A 20,925-nucleotide genomic window follows, 5' to 3' on the forward strand; every position below is an offset into this window, starting at 1 on the left:
ACATAAGTAAAGTGGTTGGTTTATGAGTGGATGCAAATGGAGATGCAAAAGGGAGTGTTTAGAAATGGGATGAGGAGGGTTGGTCACTTTGTCTCTCTGGGAGTACTCCATTATTTTGTCTGCAGGCTTTTTACAAGGCTAGAGAGTTTGGCTTTCCCAGCAGCCTAATAAATAAACTGTCCTGCAGGTAGGTGAAGTGTGGTTGCGAAGGTGGGTGTGGAAGAGCAAGGACTTGGCATGTGCTGAACTTCAGCTAGAAGAATAATGCAGCATGGAGACATAGGCATTCTCCTGCTATTTATATTTTCTTTATCTGATTTTCTTCATCTGATTTTCTTCAGGCTTTGAAAGGTATACCTACTTTCATAGGCATTGTACACTACCTGGGACATCTCTAAAATATTTAATTCCTTTAATTTTGGAAATACCAGTATTTCAAAAAAATTTGGACGTTTAAAAAGAATAGGTTAAAGCCAGTGTGTTTTTTCTTTTATCAATATGCATAGCCATTTAAAATTTTTTTTTCTGATTTCTCTTGAAAAACACACATCTGAAGAAAAGTTAAAAATTATTTTAATACTAATCAAGAAGCCAAGTTAAAAATAAAAACTAAAAATATTCACAATGATTCCAAAATAGAAGTAGACTGTGGCATAGTAGTGCAGTTGGACATAATTCAGCGTAAATAATTTTTATTCATAAGCATTTAGGATCTTAGAATTTCAGAAACATTTTTCTGTGTCATCCATGTCTCTCCTACCTGCAGAGCTTCCTAGCTCACCTACTCAGAATGTGTTCCCACCTCAGGCTGCAGAAACCCTTTATCATACCTTTTGGTGAGAATCAAATGAGTCTTTCTATGCAGCAAGAGACTGTGCTCTGTTTGGATGCATTCCCAAGGGAATAGAGGTATTGATCAGCTCCCTGAAGGTCTAGAATACTCTTTAAGGATCATGGGCTCAGAACACACAGCCTCTTTCTCATATATTTTTCTTCCTTGAAGCCTTTTTTCTTGCCCCTCCTACTCTTCAGGGTTCAGCTCAAATTTGCCTTTCATGCTTCAGCATGGTCCCTGTTCCTCTGGCTGTACAGAGGAGTCTGCCTCCAGCTGTTCTTCCTTGTCCATTGTTTCATACAGGTGGTACTACCCAGTTACTATTTCTGAGATGGCATGTATGGGCAGCAGTAAAACATGAGTGTCTGTTGTGCTTTATACTCTAAGGACAAGTATTCTGTCCCTGAGAGGAAAAAAAAATGAGATAAAAGAATGTGAAGAAAGATGAAAGAATGATTTAGCAGATTTCTGTGGGGAATTTTTCCTGTTAGAAAAGGAGGGTAGAAATGCTGAGGAATTGGAGGAAAGTGCTCTACCTTTATAACACTCTTTAGACAGGGATTGTCTTTCCAGCTTTATGAACAAAGATGGTATTTTGATAATGAATGAATTAAGTTACATTAGAAGCCATGAAAGACTTAAAGCTTCTTGGGTACCTGAGTGGCCCAAATGAATGCTGCTTAACAATACTCCTGAACGGGGCATTGCAGTACAGAGAAAAAGTGTCCAGGACTTCTTGTAATTTAAAGGAAATAAATACACAAAGCAGGGTGGATTGTGCATTCCTAAAGCATATAAAGAAAACAATAATGCTGACCACTTTTAAATGGTGATAATAAAGGCTTATACCACGAGTGCAGGTTGCTGTTGTTTGTGACAGAAAAGGAACAGAGCTTATGCTGTCAGGTGTCTGTGCCCTGTTAAACTTTTCCTAATTAACAGGCTGAGATTGATTATTCTTACTGACAAAGAAGAATTAACTACACTGAGCTTTAGCAATAAAGGAGAGCTGTTACTAGGCAGCTTCTGATGAAGGGTCTATTTTTTATGGGCATTGGGTTGCAATGAGGACTGCAAACATCTCTGCTGTAACTCACCCCTTGCAAAGGCAAGGATCTGTCTTAGAGTGAAAACAAAGCAGAAAGATGGCAGAAAACAAAGAACCTGGTTCAAGTAAGCAAACAAGCAAAAAAAGAACCTGCTGTCCATCAGGGGATGAAAGGCTTGCACGTGGTTCCAGAAGTGCCCAGTGAAGACAAAGGTTTTATGAGAGAGGCTGCAGCAGTTCTTCTAAGTGGCTTCAAATGGGAATGCGTGTGGCATCTCATGGGAACTCTTGTGTGCAGAATTGATTTGGATCTAAAAGATTCCCACAAATTGTGGTAGGAAGCAGTAAAAGCAATAGCATGTCAATTAACAGAGCGTTTGTTTGCTAAACATTTTATGGAGAGTCCAAGACCCTTTTGGCTGGAGCTATAATGAAGGGAAGGCTGAAAAGAGTAGGAGTGCTTGGCTTTCATGTTTGTCATCCTTTCAGTTTAAATAAACTTGGATGTTGCAGGTTTGGGGCATGTTATCAGGTAACAATAGTTAATGATTTTAAACTTGCACACAGCCCCCTGTGTCCTTAGACAAGATGGTTTAGTATACACAATCCTGGTAAATGAATTTACACGAGAGCTTAATTAACTGCGTAGCACCTACTTGTTTTCCTCTCTCTGATTTCAAAAGCAAAAAATGAAATAAAAATTAGGGATTGGAGACAATACAATGTTACATGTGGGCCTTTAGGTTTTATCATAGAATCATAGCATGTTAAGGGGTTGGAATAGATTTTAAAGGTCTTTTAATCCCACCTCTGCTCCTACTAGACCAGATTCCTCAAGGCCTTATGCAACATAGTTTTAAACAAAAATGAATATTAGCTCAGTTGGCTACAGCATGGTGCTAATAACATCAAGGTTGTGGGTTTGATTCCTGCATGGGCTATTTCCTTAAGAGCTGGGCTCAATGATACTTGTGTATCGCAACTGAAAATATTCTGAAATTCTGTGATTTTTCACTCTTCTTTCTTAAGTCTGACCTTGTGTTACTTTGGGTATCAAATTATTTTAGTTAATCATGTTATTATTGTTGACACTGTTCATATTTAATACATTTTGTAGAAGACGTAAAGTGAAACTTGGGATCAATAAGTTGGAATTGCTGTTGAGCTCTCGTAAATTCTCCTTGCTCTTTCTACTGCATCCTACAGCATTGTTTTTGTTTTCTGTCCTTGAAGCATTTTGTGTTGATAAGGGAGTAAGTTTCCAACTTTAACTGATAAACTAGTCTCCAGCTGGGATATGTGATAAATTAACATTTCTAAAAACAAACTAGTCGTATTGAAAGGATGGCTAAAGCTCCTTGGATTCCATCAGCTTTTTAAATGTTAGCAAAAATACTTACTGTTTTTGCCTTATTTAATGATTGGAGACAAACGCATTAGATAGTCAAGGGGAGTAAAATGATACCCAGCTAATTATTTTCAGGATTGTGACAGGCTGTAACTTTTTCATACAGTGCATCCTGTTAGGCTGAGAGCAGAATAGGCAGAATAATTCATTGGCTGTCAAAATAGACATGGGAAACAGAAAAGGAAAAAAAAAAAGTGCTTTGAGACATGACAGTGATTTACTCCCTCAGGTTTAAGCTGTCAGAAATAGAATGTGACTAGGTGCTAAACTATCAACATCCTTGGCACTCTGCTGTGGTTATATCAACGTGAAGCAAAGTTGCAGAAATCCTTGCAGGCAGCAAAGGGTCAGGAGTGGGACATAAACACCCAGCTTCCGGTGTGGGTGCCTGAATATGAAAGGTGATGCCTTAAAAATGCTTTCTAACTCTAGCCATAGAAATTGCCTGAATGTCTTAGCTTTCTTCCAGGAAGTTCCACTCCCACGGTACCTAAACTTCTGTCCCAAACATGGCTAGAAGACCATTAAACTTAACAACTCCAAGGTTCATTGAAAACCCGAGAAGTTTTCAGCTCTCTGCCAGAAGCTTTGTAACGAAGCATCGAGATTTTCTACAGAAAGCAGATGTGTGTGTGTGCATGTGCTGTTTTTTTTTAAATTTATTTTCTTTTAACTGGAGTTACTGGCATGACTTGTTATTTTGTGCTAAAATCATTGGTATGGAAATTTCTTTATTGCCCCTACTTGGGTGTCAGAATCGATGCAATTGAAAGACCAGATTTCCAGCACTCAGATCTCTTGTTTGAGGCATTGGAGCCCAAAAGGATTTAAGTGGCTTGCGTGCTTTGTATGGTTCCTTTTCCCTTTTTTTTTTCTTTTCCTTCTCCAGAACATAGCATCAGGAATTTTCTGAGAGTAGGACAGAAGCTAATGTGCCTTTGCCAACAGAATCCTTCTTCACAGGAAAAAACAGAGCCAGTCTCAACTCTGAGAGCATAACAATGTTCCTTTTACTACTCTCTGCCTTGCACCCATATATTCAATATGCTCAACAAAAATTTGAAAATGAGTTAATGCATGTGAAAATAATTAACCACAAGAAGTGTAAGGATTTTCTGCTTTTCAGTGCTCTGTTCTCTGCCCTCACTCCTAGGAGCAGCATAACTTTCCTTCTCCTGGATGCAGATGAATAGCAATTCTTCCTAGCAGTCTCAGTTGTTGATGAACTATTTATTCTTTCAGCAGCCAGCTGAACTGCCCTGCTCCCTGTCTTTTGAGGTCAGTTTTTTAAATTCCCAAAGGTTCCTGCAATTACCATTCCTCCCCCATCTAAGTTTTTTAGTGCTGCACTTAAGCAAGTATGTGTATGTCTGGGATGATGCAGGGAGGGAAAATCCCATGTTTATTATATCTTCTACTCTCCACTGCTTTTTGTAGTTGACAGGCACATGTAAAATCTTGTATCAGTAGTACTTGCCCAGCATCTGCTGCTGTGACTTTGTCTCTTTTGACTGTGAGCCTGATTCTAACTTTGTGAGCATTTTATAAAGTAGCTAAGTGGGAATAGGGCCCATAAAAGTTGACACCTGGTGGAAACCAAGCCAGGGAGGCATTTTCTTTCCCAGTGGTGGTGTTACATTCCTTGTGGTCTGCAGTAATAGCTCTGCCTCCTGAAGTACAGGCTGTGGGGTTTTACTCCATGTTCAAATTGCCATCACTTGAAGCTTTAGCATTTGCGGTATTTGGAGGACACATTTTCACTTCCTGAGTATTCAGCACAGCAGAGGTAACAGCAAGTGATTATATAAAATGAGGAGTAAGTTACAGGCTAGTGTGAGGATGGAGGGAGATGGAGGGAGAAGCAACACGCTTGTACATCCGCACAAGTATCATCAACCTGTGAAACACATTTGCTGTCATTCTATTGAGAACAGCATTTTGCTATGTTTCTCTGAGTCAGATAAGAGGCTAATGAGGACACTATTTATATACCTAAAGGTACTTTTAATATGACCAAAGGGACTTTTTGCAGTTTTTATAATGAATGCCTGTTTCTATTTCTAAATATCTTATCCATGTGCTTCTCATTGCTGAAAATCTCTGGGAAATCCTTTATCTCAGACTTTCTTCAAAATTATGGAAAGATGGCAAAGTTCCCAAAGTAGACTTGGATTTGACTTGCTTGTTCCCTGATACTGCTCTTCAGACTTCAGTGTGTAGCCTGGTATACGCTGATTAAAATAAATTTTTGATTCCTTGTCTGATTTTTCTTGTAGGGCAATGAGTTCCAAACAGAGAGGATGTTCCCTTCTTGGTATGTAACAGGGTTTAGCAGAAGGGAGCCAAGTCATGCCTAGGGAATAATTTTGTCCTTCATGATGTGGTGGTTGCAAAATAATGTGTGAAGCACACGGTGCTCTAAGGGAGCAAGCAGGGCTCAAACTGGCTGGCACCCCAGAGCTGCTACAGAAAGCAAAGGTGCTGGCTTGCCCAGGAAAAACCAGAGATATCCAGACATTACGGAGATTAAAATGTGCAATTTCCAGCTCCCCACAAAATCCTTCATCCCGCCTTCATTTTGAGCTCCACCTTTTTAAAACACTTACATTTATTAAGGTGAGAAAGCATGAATAAGATATATCCTAGAAGTGGGCAGATGAAGGCAAAGGCAAAAAAAAGAAATAATAATTTCTGGTGTACAGGATTTATAAGGTATTTGTGCTCTTGCAAACAAAGTAAGCCAGTCATGATGGGAGCAGGAGCTTTAAGTCAGTATTACAAAAGTAATTCTAAAATCTCATTTGAAGTTCATATCAACTTTGATCAGATAGTAGATTTCTCCTAGGGATGACAATTGCCCACAGAAGGAAAACTAAAATAAAACATAGCATACCACACATGCCTAGTCAGAATAGCCTGAAATATTCATATCTGGAATGCCAAGAAGCATATTTGTGGTTCAACTACAGAATAAATAACAATTCAATACTATTAATTCAAAATTATTTAAGCACACAATCTCTGGGTAGTGTATAATATGAAATGCATTAAATCTGCTTCCCCATTTCCCCAGTGCTGAACAGGAATTTGAATGAAATTTAGTCTTCTATGATAGCTTTCAAAATTACTAGCTTAATAAATCAGAACCAATATGTTGAAAATGTGTAGGAGTTTGACAATTTGTCTTCAACAGCCATAATACCAGAATGAGGATGTGTCAGCCCTATGAAATATTATCAAGATTTTTTTTTGCAGTCTGTTGACAGAAATGAAGCTGCTGGAGGTTTTTTAGCATTCAGGGTTTCAGCATTTCAGTGCAGGAATGAAAGCAATGAAAAGAAACAGGATGGAATTTTTAAAAAATGATAACTTATGATTGTGCTGTTAGTTTTGAATTTGGCTCCAAAATCTATGTGTCTTCACATAAGACAGTGATGAATTCCACCACCTCATTCTCAAATGAGAAAGTCTCAACAGCACTGGCTTTGAAATGCTGGTGCTTATAGAAGCTTCTTCTAGTCCTTTTAAACCAAATTTCATTTAGACTCCATGTCTCCTCCTTTTATCTGAATTAAATGATGCTGAACTTAAAGAGTTACAAATATTTAAAAGAATGTGGTTTTCCATGATAAAATTGAGATAACTTTGTTCATAAAAATGGAATCCAGGAACTGAGTTGGATGGGATAAAAATGAGGAACTAATTATGTCCACTGCATAATTTTATCACCTATTGCTAGTGCGCTGTCAAAACACCAGAATGCTGTCTTTGGAGATGACTATGTGCTATTTCTAAATTTTGAAAAACAAACTGGTTTTTTTGTAATCCCAGACAACCCACGATTTCCTGGTTTAATTAGGTTCATTTCAGTAGTGCTAACTCACAGACAGACTGAGCCCTGCATTTGTAACTTACTGTTTTGATACTCCCGAGCAAATACTGGCAAGCTTTACCTTCACATCCTGCATAAAGGCATGGAGGTCAAATGGAAAGTTTCATTTAAATGGATTGCTTTGCCATATCGAGAAAAAGGGGTATGAACGGGGGGGAGGGGAGTGGTGGTCGTGGGGAAGAGGGCATTTAAAAAAAATACTTTCTTCCATTCCTTCATTCTTTTCTTGTTCTTTTGCTCATTCTTTTGCTCTCTTGTTCTTTCTTGGAACAGCCCCAGGGGCATGGAAAAGGCGGAGCGTGCATGTGTGTGTATCTGTGTCTTCCACGAGTGCTTCAGCTGCTGCTGCGTGCCCTCGGAGAGCGTGTTTTTCGAGGCAATGCACTTTTGTGCACGGCCCTCGGTGCCCTTGACCGCGTGGCCCCAGGGGTCCCCACGTCCCTGGATCCCCGTGTCCCGCGGGATGCCCGTGTCCCCGTGAGCTCCCAGTGTCCCTGCGGGCCCCGCGCCCCTCGCCGGCTGGGTGCGCGTTCCCGCCCCGCCGCCAGGCGGCGCTGCCGGGCGCGGCCCTGCGGGAAGCGCGGGGTCTCGGCGCTGTTGCCCAGCGCCACCTGGCGGCCGCGGGAGGAGAGAGCCCCGCTCCGCGGTCCCGGCGCGTTTCCAAGGGGCGGCCTCCCAAATCAACATGGAAACCTGCTTGTGATGGCAGATTTTGTGAAAAAAAAAACAGGAGCCGTAAAGTGACAAGGAGGTCAGAGAGGTGAAGCCTGTTGGGTGAAGAGTGGCCTGTTACGATGGGTGATGTTGATCCCACAGGGACTTGGTAGGGTCACCTCAGCCATGCCTTGGTGGCTCAGCCTGAGCCAGGTGTGCTGAGATCCATAACCAAGCAGCAGGGAGACAGCAGAGAGGGGGAATGGTCACCAAATTATCCCCCTGGGCCCAGTGGAGCCCTGGGCCGTCCGTATGGGGTGTAGAGAGGCTGAGCCTGGCCTGCCACCCAGCCTGGCCCGGGGGCGCTGGCCTTTGCCAGCAGTGCCGCGAGCTGCGGAAGGGCATGTTTGAGGCAGAGTGATAAAGAAGGAGTAGTTACCTCTTGTGACAATAACTTACCAGTAGAAATGCACTGGTAAGGGCTACAACAGCCTGGTGGGCTGCCCTTGAGTTCAGCAACTCCTAAGCAGAGAAATGGCCAACTATGATTAACCGGGCAATTAATAGCAGACAGTTAATAGGAGCCATATTCAGAGATTCCAAGCAGCTCTGTTTCTGCATGCAGTGAAACCTTGATTTAAATATCATTCCCTAGAACCTGAAAGTGCTTGACCCTTTTTTTTCTGTATGAGCTGACTTCCCAGCTGGTGCTGTTCCTGTGTGTGTATTTGTGCTAGTGAGGCCTTTTACGAGTGCTCCTGTTCTCTGCTTTCGCCTCTCCCTGTCATCATTTCTCTGGTAATGAAACTCAGGTCAGCAGGGTAAAATTGTTGTATTCGATTTCTGGTGACAGTGCAGTTTTTGAAAGAAACTTTTGCATATGCAGATTAATTAAAAACTGGCAATACTAAAAAAACAGGCGTTAACTTATGGCTTTTAGTTTTCAGCCTAATTAAAATTATAGGAGAATACAAAGGAATGAAACCTGAACAGTTGTGCTGTGCTGAGGAGAAAGGCAGTATTGAGTGGGAGGCTAGTCAGCTGCAAGTGCTAAGTTGGAATTGTTATTTATTATCAGAATGAAGACAAATGAAATCACCAGTCATTAACTCACAATGTGTAAAGAGCTCTGAAATGCCTTTCCACACATGCAGACTCCCAAGGGGCAGCTGCAGCCTCTCTGCCTCCTTGCAGAGGATGTTAACAGGATGCAACAGCTTTGCTGCAGGGTTATCCACACTTGACATACCTTTTCTTGGGCTAATTTGATGGGTAAGGAGTGTCCAGGCAGGGAAGCAAGCTAAAATTAGCATGGGATGAGTGGGTTCCTGGGCAGAGGGCTAGACTTAGGAGGTGATGGCTAGTCAGTGGGTGTGTCAGCAGGTCAGCATTCACATCACCACTGAAGTCACCATCTAGGGGGCAAATTTAAACTACAACCTTAAACTTTATATACTTCCATTTTTCCAAGGCTTGGAAGGATTTAAGGGACTGGAGGCATTTGTAACCACCTTGAAAACAGAAAATGGTTTCTTGGTGACGGGCTTTCCTCTTTTAGATCTAAGGGGAAGCAGTGCCGGAAGGCACTTACTCCTCTTGTTCTCTCAGGTGAGTTAGCAGGAAGATCCACCCCATGAAGTAAGTAATTAGGAGTGCCTGTCCAAAGTACTGTTAAAATTTAGAAGGAGAAATAGTCTATGCTCTAGTAATTCCCATTCACATTTTATTTCATTTGTCTCTGAAGTGAAGGGTCTGGGGATGGTGTAGCAGACATGTAGAATAAAATGTAGACTTTTTTTTCTTTTCCCCTTTCCTTTCTCTCCTTTTCACTCTAGTAGAGAATGCCTTGGTAATCCTGGGAAGAAGCACCCACATGAATTGCTCTGGGGGCAGCTCTGGCTGCCATGTAGTTGACTTTTCACAGGGAGACAAGAAAGTTGTTTATTTTGAATCATCACCAATTCACTCGCAATTGAATATTTAAAAAGAAATATCTCGGCTACTTAGCCAGTGTCTTTGTGTTCTCTAGGACTCCTATGGACATCTTTCCATTGTGCCTCCTGCTACAATAGCCTGTTTAGGTGCTTTGTGTATCTGAATCCTCTGTTTGCTTGTTCAGACATAAGGATCGACAGATTGAGGCAGAAGAATGGTTCATCTGGGCATGTGTCTTGTCTCCAGCACTTCCTATAAGCAGGTGTTAATTTAATATTCTTCCTAATACAATATATCAAGTTTTATCACTGCTTCTTCAGATGACTGTAAGAGATGCTGAGGCCGGGAATGTGGTGACTAAAAAGCATAGTAAAACTATCAATTACAGAACCTTGGGTAGGCCTGGATGACTTCATCACTGAAATATTACACAGAGCCCCATCATGCAGTAAGCAGAAGTCAGAGGGTCAAAAGCATTTTAGGGTTGGATATTGTTTGAAGAAATGCCAAGGGTTTGGCTCTAGGCCATCCCACTCTCCTGAGAGAGCACAGTGGAAGGTAGACAGAAGGAGGCCAGTGCTGTCTCATGCAGCAGAAGCCACAGGTTCTCTTCAGGATGAAGAGACAGACTGGCTTGATTTAGAAATTGAAAAGGTGCCTGAAACGTTGGGGCAGATGAAGGAGGTATTTTGTTATTTACTAAATGTTTATTCATGCATTTAGGGTTTTGTTTTTCCATTTTGCTCCACTACTGCTATAGCCTGTGCTTTCAGTACACACACTTTCTTAACCCTTGTTTTCTCTTGCTGGTAAGGTTGCTTCTGACTGATGTGGCACATGTTTACTGTACAGTGGTGTCCCTTTAACTGGGATATTAGGATGCTCTTAATAACTACTAGCTTTCCAATGAGCTGTTGTAGTGTGGCCAGAGAATAGCAGCGAGCACCTTCCTGGATCACCTACAAAGATGACATTCCAGGAACAAGGAGAGGAAGAAGTGCATTCCAGTAACTAGCAATAACTGAGAAAACTCTGGCATATGGCATGCTTTGAAAAGCACTTATGCTTTTAAAGAGAGAATGTGACATACAGATGTTGGACTACCATTAAATAGTTACAAATGAAAACTGGACAAACATGACAAGTTCTGGGAGCTTGCATCCTCTGAGCAGAGCAATGCCTCATGTTGAAGGAGCAGGATTAAAAGTTCTGTATGAACTTTAACTGTGGGTGACAGAACACATTATTTGTAGCTTTTACAAATGAGATAAATGATTTTGTGTTACTTCAGTGATGGCTCTAATGATGAAAGATTTTGGGAAGTGGGGAAGGTCTGTATGACTCAGCTACAGCTATATCCCTGGACTGGTAACACTTCTGGGGAAAATGGGCATTTGGCCAGCCAAACTTAAGTATGAGCTCACCTTCCAGTGGGACTGCCTGTCCTGCTTTCTTGAAAAGCATCTGTATGCAGGACCTATTCACAGTGCTCTTTCCTTAGTTGTGGCTTGTCCTGTTGGAGACAAAAGAGGAAGCTTGATCTGGCTTCACACCTTATCCTTTCTCTCCACATGAAGGCAGGCAAAGAGCCAGCAGGAGAGCAGCAAAATACATTTCAAGCTGGAGCACTTTGTCTCTATGCATTTTCCCAGGAAGCATGGCTTTTTCCTTTTCTTGCACAGTATTTTCATGGTACTGAACATTGTCCGTTAATCTGATATCCTTGAGAACTGTCAAAAACAGAACACTCCTGTGAGTTGCAGGATTTTACCTTCTTCTGAAACATGGAATATTCTCAAAAACACAGGAAATGTTTTAGAAGAGCAACTCATTATACTGAGGAATTTGGTGAAGGAATGGTTACTTTTTTTTCCCTGCTGCTCCACCTGCAAATTAGGAACAATGGCAGAGGTGTATTTAGCCAAGCATGGAAAAAACAGAACACAAATGTATTTGTCTTTCTCGTCTGGTAGAAAGCACACAATTTCTGTGTAATTTGCCATGGTGGAAAGGGAACTGAGAGATGCTCCGAGCTGTGCTGTATTGAGCTGGAGGGGAGGCAGGAGGTGAACAGGCAGAAGTGCATTTTCTTGAGAAGCTGAATGGGATTTGATAGAAGTCATAGTGAAGCAGCCAGAGAGAAGAAGTGGCTTCTTATGTTCTCAGGCAGGAATTCCCTCCCCAGACACAGTTGTTTGAAAACCTTGTTGGCTAATGAGTGCAATAGACTCTCTCGTTGATGTCATGAGACTAGAAGAGCCTAAAGGCATCACCAGTAGGAATGTGTGAGTTGGAGTAAAATAAGAATTGATTGCACCTTGGAGAGAAATAAACTTCTGTGAGACACAGGCAGTGTTAGTGGTGTTTTCATGCTGGGTGAAGCCAGCAGTGCCTGGGAGGCATGAGAATAGGGTATTTCCAGGCCAGAAAGATTCATGATAAGCACTGTGTGGTGTTCCCCTTCCACCTGACACTGCTCTTTCTGTAACATGGTTCACATTCTCAGGTGGGATTGATGTCACACTTAAGACCTGCTCTAGGGGTTTGAATTTCCAAATTCTAGAATTCTCTATGTCTTATCCAACATCATTCAGTTGTGGTAGTGCTTCCCTTGCATGATGCAGGGTGTACATGACATGGTTTGCTGTGTCTAAGAAGCTTCCAGATCTTCCACTGTGCTTCAGAGTGGGCCCCAGACAGTTTGTAAGCAATGGCTTTGGCTGTGTATAGGACAGCTGCTTGATAAGTTACTTAATTACTGGGTGGAAAACAACTTTAAGCTTTAAGAACCAAACCAGGTGTTGTGTTCTTTAGGAAAGAAGTAGTTTGCGGGAATCACATGGTTATTATCCAAAATATATACAGTACTGGTTATGCTAAAAAGTCATACAGAATATTCTCCTAGGTGTTGTATATTCTCAGGTTCTTTTTTGGCTCATTTGCACAAAACTTGCAATAAAAAAGAGTTGGTGTGCTTGATGCTGCAATGTACTCAAGTTACCTATTGAAATACAAAGGAATCTAGCTATGGTAACACAAACCATTGCATGGCCTAATTTACACTGTGTACAAACTTAACTATGGCTGAGGTCTTAGGGAGGGAGCAGATACTTGTATAGTATGCAGATGAGCCTGTGGGAAAGAGCATTTTTCCTTGTGAAAGGAGACCTGGGCAACAGACAGATGTTCACTTTGTCGGCAGCTGTGCTGGTTAAAATGTTACCATACCCAGATGCTGGATATTCCCATCTTGCATATGTTCCGGTCTCCTGAGTTCTGCCAGTGGAAGGGAGCCAGAAAGCACTTGCTGAATGGGCTCCAGGCAAAATCAGCTGCAGAAGCTCAAGCAGCTGGTATAGGTGGCTTGAGATAACCTGACCATGTTTTTCTGAAGCTCATAGACTTGGCAAACTTCTGGCAAACTTCCATTGCCAGCTGGATATTATCCCATCCTTCTGAGGATGGGATAGCATCCAGCTGGCAATGTTCAGATCTGGAAGACAACCATCAGCTCGTGGTCTTAGAATCACAACTGCAACTCTTATTCCTCCTTATTCCGTCTCTCATGTTGGTCAGGAATGAGGTAAATGTTTTATACCATCTTCATGGGCCTTACATTTTTGAATTGTAGGAGGCTTTGTTCAGATAATGAATCTCACTCGGGGCTTCTCCAATTTATTTCCCATTTTTAGGTCTCTCTGAAAGATTAAAATTCAGTTCTTGTTCTTTACTTCCATCACTCAAAGCAAAACTGGAATGAGAATCCTAAGCTGGCCCAGCACTGAGTGTGGAGGACCTTGTAGTGATGGGGTCATGGAGAGGCTGATTTTGCTTGCAGTGTTTGACATTGTGAGTTCTTACCTGAGCAAAGCATGATCCAAACTCATCTACACTCAGCCTCCCCTCCAGCAGAGTGGATAGGTGCCTCCTGGAAAAGAGTGGGCAGAAGGTTACCAGCTTCTGCTGGTAACCATTGCTATAGGCATTTGGAGGTTCTCAAAAGAATTCTGCTGTGTACCAGGAAAGTATTTTTCTAACTAAACTTAGAGATTCTGGCCACCTCCCTGAGGCTGTCTAGCCATCTTGCCTTACTTGACTCCTGGGCAACAAGCAGCTGAGTGAAAGCAAACAAGGTCTGTTGTGGCATCAGGGAGAGAGGACTCACCTGGGGCTTGCTCCAGCACAAAGAGGGAAGAGGTGAGCATCATGGCATTAAAATTGGTGCTGAAGTCCTGAAAAGCAGGAAAAAAGGAAGAAAAAAGAAGCATAATTCAGACCTATCTTGACTGACTCTTAGAATTTGCCAGAATAAAACCAAAGGAAAAAAAAAAGGAAAAAGGAAAAGCACAGTTACTATCTAACAAGTTAGAAGTGTGTGTGTAAAAATTACATGAGGAGTCCAGAGTTTGCCTCAGATGCAATAATGGCCTCATTCTCTAGAGTGATAACGTGACTGATTACCCTTCCTTGCTTCCTCTTAGAAAGAAGGGAGGAAAAAGAAAAGGAGAGAATAGTAATACATCTCCTGTTTCTAATGCTGATAGAAATCCAAAGGGATTTGAGCCAACTCAGAGTGCTCTTTGAAACCAGCAGTAAAATTAATTAAGAAAGTTTGAGAGGGCTATGGATAGGAGGGATAATACAGAGAAGATTTCATTTAGCTTTGAAGAGGAGCCCTTCCTAAGCAAGTGTTTCACATTTGGGTAGAGGATGAAATTACTAAATCATCCCTTTATTTTGGTTGCACCCGATTGTTTGAAACAAGTGAGTTGAGGGGGAAGATCTCACATGCAAATTGTAGTGCTGTTATCTAGAGTGATGGATTGTCATCTGTGTCTACACTTTAATGACAATTTTCTTGCTTCTGGTCCATACACTTACTTAAATGACATGGAAAGAATAGACAGTATTTTGAGGGGTGCTCCTGGTAGGAATTTCCCTTCATCCTTATTTTGCTGTTTCTACTTCCTGTATGTGTACGGAATGAGATTTGTCATGCCTGTGCATGACAAATAAAGAGCCCTGTGCTGCCTCTCCTAAGACACTTCTCTTGCTTATGCTGCCTCGAGAACACCTGGGACACAGTGGGCATCTTTCCTTGAAAACAGAGTAGATTTCAAAATAGATTTTGGATTGTTTTTCTCTTTGCATAGGTCTTAATTAGTGCTGGGGCAGACAGTTTGTGCTTACAAGTTACCATCTGAACAACCTAACTGCATGATTTTTTACTGAGGTCTTGAGAGAAAGGAAAGTCTCAAAGTTGAAAATGACCTTTTTGTCTAATCCTGTTTTCTCAATACTAACCAGGGCTAGCAAGTGTACAGGATTTGGCAGAGCTGTGCTCACGCTTGCAAAAAGTTCAAACTGACCCTTTTTCTGCAATCTGAAAATGCTTGAGAGAAAAAACATTTTCTCCTAAAGAAATAATAAAAATATTGTGAAAATAAAGTCCCTACAGAGTCTTTGAACCACAAACAAAATGGTGTTGCCAATCAGACTCCCCTGGAGTTACTGAAAAAATACAAGCTTAATGTCAGTCAGAATGACTTTTCTTTTACATTATATGCATGATCAATCCTAATAATTAAGAGTTCAGGGATATTAAGTGTAGCCAATGGAAAAAGTGCTTGTCACCCACACAAAATAGCAAAATAGAAAGCCATTAGCAAAGGCTGCTGTAGAATCAGTTTAATTTGGACACAGAATTGCAGAGACCTCATGCAGACCTCACTTGGCAACTCTTAGTTTCTTCAGTCTTCTGTTTCTATCATTGCTATTTTTAGCCCCATCTGTAAAAATATGTTTTTGCCAAGAAGCAAAAGCAGGATAAATTGCAGAAAGCTTGTAAGCAAACAAAGAGATCACAAAGCTTACAGGACAGTCACAGTTACAGTTCTGTTAAGCTGTTTCCCATTTGTTCCCTGGCTTTGTGTTACCTATTTTGATAATAAGACTGCCCAGGCAAGAACTTGGTCTTTAAGCTTCTTTGCTTATGCTTAAAGCCTGAAGCACATTGTTTGTACCTATGTAAATAAATTATTTACTCTTACAGGAGAAGCTCTGCACTGCCCCACTCCAAGAACAACTGGGAATATTTTGTTAAGTAATTTAGTGATAGCGCTTTGTACAAAGTGCCCCTGTAGTGGATATGGGCAGCCTCAAGTTTTCAGCTCATGGTTTGCTCTTTCTGAGATGTATTGCCTCGGCACACTGCCATGCTGAGAGGTCATTGTGGCCTGCAGGCAAGCCAGAAGCGATGTCTCATCTCTAGCCAGCTCACATTGTTGAAATATAGAGATTTGTCAGCACCTTTCTCTGCAACCATGCTGGAGAGGTTTTACTGTCACTGAAATGTTTAGGATAATAACCTGAGCGTCGGTTGAATTAAAAATATCTGGCTGTGGAGAGCAGCTACCAGTTAGGGTAGGACAGCTTTTGGTTATTGAACAGAGACATTTTTTTGTGCAGTTGAATAGAACACCTGGCTGCTTGCTTGCTGTTGTGCCAGGAAGGTATGGATCTTCAGTGGCATGTCTGCAAGTGCTATGAGAATGTCTTGGATAGTCACTGGCGATGATGTGGCACAAGTTAGTGACATGTAGGTGGATTTTGCCCAGGGGGACTTTTCAGCCAGCGTGGTCCATTCTTGCAGCAGCTTTAATTTGTTCCAACTGGTCACTAATTGTAAGATGGTTTATCTTGAGTTGCTGACGGTTAGCAGACGCCTTCTAATTGCTGTTTGTTCATGTGTCTGTTCATGGTTTGATTGTACAGAATTATCCTTGAGTGATGTTTTCTATTGGAATGCATTTCTGTGGGAGGCAATGTGAGTACTGCAGAGCTCTTCTGTGGTGTAGGAAGTGTTCTCTGTGTGTTTGTAGTGAGTCAGGTGTAGGGCTTCATCTGCTGTATCTACTACCAGTACTATGTAAATGATTAAAAGAACAGCAATTACTGTACTAAATACATGCAAATGAATTATAGAATGGTAGCTGGGTGGGCCAGAAGGCTGGACTCCTTGAATTCAGTAGAAAGTTTAGCTGTGTGGTGTTTTTAATTTGTCTTGTTTTGAGTCTTTTTGTTTGTTTTGTCCTGGGTTTTTTTAATAACTTAAATCTCCAGTAACCCCAGGAACTACATACGGTATTTTTGTACTGCATCTTGTAAGTCTAGCAAATACCAGTTCCAGAAATGGAACAGTCGGGTGGGAAATTCCTGCCAGGGAAGTGCAAGCCTTCCTCATTGCATGGGGAATGGGCAGTGGAAAATGCTGTCTATGTCTAATCAGACCTAACACGTGTAGCACCAGTGACGTGCTAATAAAAGTGTCAGGCCCTGGGATCAGTAATTTACACCCATGTTTTCAGATTCTCTGTACAAAAAAAAAAAAGAAACTCTCATTGTAGATGAAAAATGATGTGTGAATCTGTAAGGTTAGGCTGAAAAGAAGCAGATGCTGACATTTCTAGAATTAATATTTTTCGCCTTAAAGACGCATCTGTCATCAGTCTCCACTTTATAAGAGTGGAGGAGCACTTATCTAAATAAACATGGCAGCTGTTTTATATGATGGGCCTGTTTTTTAAATAGTAAGAAAGTATTGTATCCTTTTGGAAGGTATAGTGGCTATTAATGTTAACTTACAATAATAGTTTGGTGTGTGTAGCTATTCTCTGCTGTAGAATAATTTCAAATGACACTTTTTCACATAATCAGGGAACCACCCTGAATGAGTAGAGGGAAGGTTAATAACTGAAAGTGTGTGCAACTGCGAGCACTGGAAATGGTGAAAACTTGCTGAGAAGAGAGTTCTGGATTCTGTCCTGCAATCTCAGGAGCATGTTAAATAAAATCAAGAGTAGGGAAAAAAAGACAGGAGCTTTTGGAGAAGTAAATGATCAAAGTTCTCTGCTTATTTACAATATAAATAATTCACATTTTTTTCAAATATCTTTGCTTGGCCAATTAACATACCTTTTTCTAGTACTTCAACTAATCCTGCACATAAAAATGTGTGTTTCTGTTTCCTATGAGAGTCTTTAATGAGTTACTTTACACTGATTTTAAGACTATTTTACATCATTAGACAGGTACAGAGGAGACTTAACAAGGCAAAGGAGACACCTCTACTTGCAAGCAAGCCCAGATTTTATTTGCTTGCTTATTGTTTCTTTGAGGGACTAATAATGGTTTTTGATGATGAAGCAGTAAGCCAAGTATAAGATTGTGTTGTAGTTTGCATTTCCAATTGCATGTGGTGTGACCCCCTTTCTTAGTGTTAATATAAGTATTTTCTGTAATGTAAAATGCAGAAAGATCTTCCTGTGGGAGAAGTCTCAGATGTGAAAAATTCTTCTTGGGTACATACCCCTTTCACTTAGTTCTGGAAACATGCTCCTTTCTAGACAGCCTCATGATTCATATGGTTCTTTTTATTTTTAACTGCCCTGTCCTTCTATTTTGAAGTGCTTTGGTTAGCAGGACATTATTGGAAAAGTAGGTACTGGTGTTTCCACCTATTCTGTCCATCTTTTTGAACAAAGTTGGTCATGTGCTGTCACCTTGCAAAGAATTTCGGTATGGCCATCCACTTTGGGAATGCCACGTGAGCTTAGCTAGGAGATAAGTTCCAAGCTGGTTAGCTTGCTGTAATGGGGCTGACCCAGATCAAGAAGAACAGAAGGCCTTTAGGCAGGTGCCAAAAGAGCTGACCTGCCCAAAATACAGCCAAGTCTGGTGTGCTAGAAATATGTAAATGGCACCATATTGCTGTAGAGACTTCACCATGACGAAGATGTCCCTGAGAAAATTGCCATCTGGGCATCAGCCTTTTACAAATGGCAAAGGCTGCCAATGAGAAGCTGTTAATTAGCAACAGGATCCCATCCATAAAGAACAGCAATAGCTAGATATGAAAAATAGGAAGCAAAGTCTTGGAATGTCTGAATGGGTGTCATGGTGGGGTGTAAAGGACGAATAGATTTCTTAGGGTTTCATCCACCCTCTCATCTCCTTAGATTGTTTGCAAGCTAAGAATGAGAAAAAAAATTCAAACCTGTTATTCTTCTATCAGTCTTGCTCACCAGGACTGGGAAATGTCAGCATTTGCTGCTGGTACTTCTCTAAGTCATTACCCCTGGAGGAAGGAGGAAGTGGCAAAGGAACTCTGACTTGTAAATGATTCCTAATCAGAATGCTTCCCAAGGCTATTTGTGGAGAACTGCAGATTCCTCAGCACCTCTTGCTCAGGCTTGTGTTTAAGACTAAAACATGTAACTTTACCTTGATCCCTAGCCAGAGTGTGCCCTACTACGCAGTACAGCCAAGTCACATCTCTGGGGATGGACAGCTCTATGTAGTACAAAGCAATGGAATTATGCACACTGGTATCACAAATGTTGCTAAAGATAGGTGCCACTGGCTGACAATGAGTCTAATCCTACACCATTTTGGGTAGATTGAAGCTATCCCTGTGACTATTTCCCTGTAGGAACAGTTTCATAACCTACTGGTTTTGTAAAAGTAGCCTAGTTTTCCTAAAACTTTATTTTCCAAGAAATCCTCTGAATGAGCTGCAGTTTACCACTTTCTCACAAAACATTTTAAAGTGTGTTTTTAACTCACTTTGCTAAGTGCCTAGGACAAACAGGATCTCCTGCTAATGAAAACCTTTGATGGATGCATTAAGGAAGCAGTGTGTATGTAATCCTATATTTCCTGAGGTTACCTCACCAGTATACATGGAGCATAACATACAAGGAGTCTAGATGCATGTGTAAAGGTCCTGTAAAAAGCCAGAAGTAGTATCCTTACTACTACTATGACAGTATGATTTATTTCACCGTGGATGTTCCACAGATACCAGTGTGCTTTATCATCAGACCTTGAGGCAAGGTCATTAAAAAATTGTAGAAATAACTGGTGAAAGATTAAGTCTCAACCTCCCCAATACTTCACTGCCCTGAATCACAGAAGGAGATTTGTTCTCTTTGCTTGTGAATGGAACAGTGATTTGATGTGAACTATTCTGGTAGGTTTTGACCTAGTAACAACTTTTCAAAGTTAAGGTGTGTAGGTACCTGCTTCTAAATTGTGTGGTTTTACTCTTCCAAGAACAACCCTAATTGGTTTTACTCATTTGCATCCCAAAACCTGAAGTTTCAAACCATTCAATGAAATGATGTTCATATTGTCTACAAGAAAGCATCTGCTGAACAGAAAGTCTTTACTTTTTATCTAAATGCCAGATGTCAGAATTTGGGCATTTGGAGATTTAATTCACTCAAGTCTTGCAATTTATTCCTGCAGATAACTTAAGGGGAGTTATTTAAAACTAATGCTCTAAGGCAAAGCTGTGTGGATACATCTGTAGAGTTTCTGGTTGTGACCAAGTATTTTAAAGAATGATGATGAAGTGAGAGTCAGAACTGTCACCTTTCTCAGGGTCACAATGGTACTAGTATTCTGTGTGTGCAAGGAACACACTGGGGACACTGGAGGGATTTAATAACTGTATCTCTGTGAAAAAGCTGTTCAGAAGGAAAAGCTGCTCTCAGAAGGGAGGTCAGTACTGCACTGAAATGTGGGAGCTGGAAAGTGGGGGTGAAGGGTGTTGTCGATGGTTGCCAAAGTGTGGGGTTTATAGGAGTACCATTTACTGTAGGATGTAGTGAAAAAAGCTTGTGAGGTACTATCACAAAGCTTATGCTGTAGAAAAAGAAGCCAAAAAAAAGGAGAAAAAACCCTTTTGTGCAAGTTTATCTTATGAAAGCAAATGATCTTAATATAAATACATTGTGGCAGTGGCTATCATTTTGCAGGCATTGAGTTGGGACTTTGAAACCTTATGCAAATGCACTGGTGGTGTATACACAACTGTACACTCACTGGACTGTACTTCATGTGTTCTTGATGCCAATGAAAACAAAGCAGGCTCCAACTGATTCAGGGGAAAAGTCATAGCTGCAAGAAGCCAGGACCTGTTTTACAGAGCTACTGCTCTGCTTCTAATAACTGAAGTTAAGAAAGTCTCTTGGATTTAACCCTAACTTTCTTATTATCTGAAATAGGACATGAATAAGCTGAAGAAGCTTGTTGGTGGCTTTTAATAGTTTTTCTGGCCACAGACAGTTTCCAGCTTAGCATGTTTTATT

The 20,925-nt window shown here is 41.1% G+C and overlaps 1 protein-coding gene across 3 annotated transcripts in view; it reads left to right on the plus strand.

Annotated features, from left to right (window-relative positions):
* BMPER (BMP binding endothelial regulator) overlaps positions 1-20,925 on the plus strand; it is a 151,351-nt gene that overhangs the window by 47,582 nt on the left and 82,844 nt on the right. The gene's annotated exons all lie outside the window — the stretch shown is intronic.

This window comes from Serinus canaria, chromosome 2 (assembly GCF_022539315.1).
Source record: "Serinus canaria isolate serCan28SL12 chromosome 2, serCan2020, whole genome shotgun sequence".
NCBI classification, from domain to species: domain Eukaryota; kingdom Metazoa; phylum Chordata; class Aves; order Passeriformes; family Fringillidae; genus Serinus; species Serinus canaria.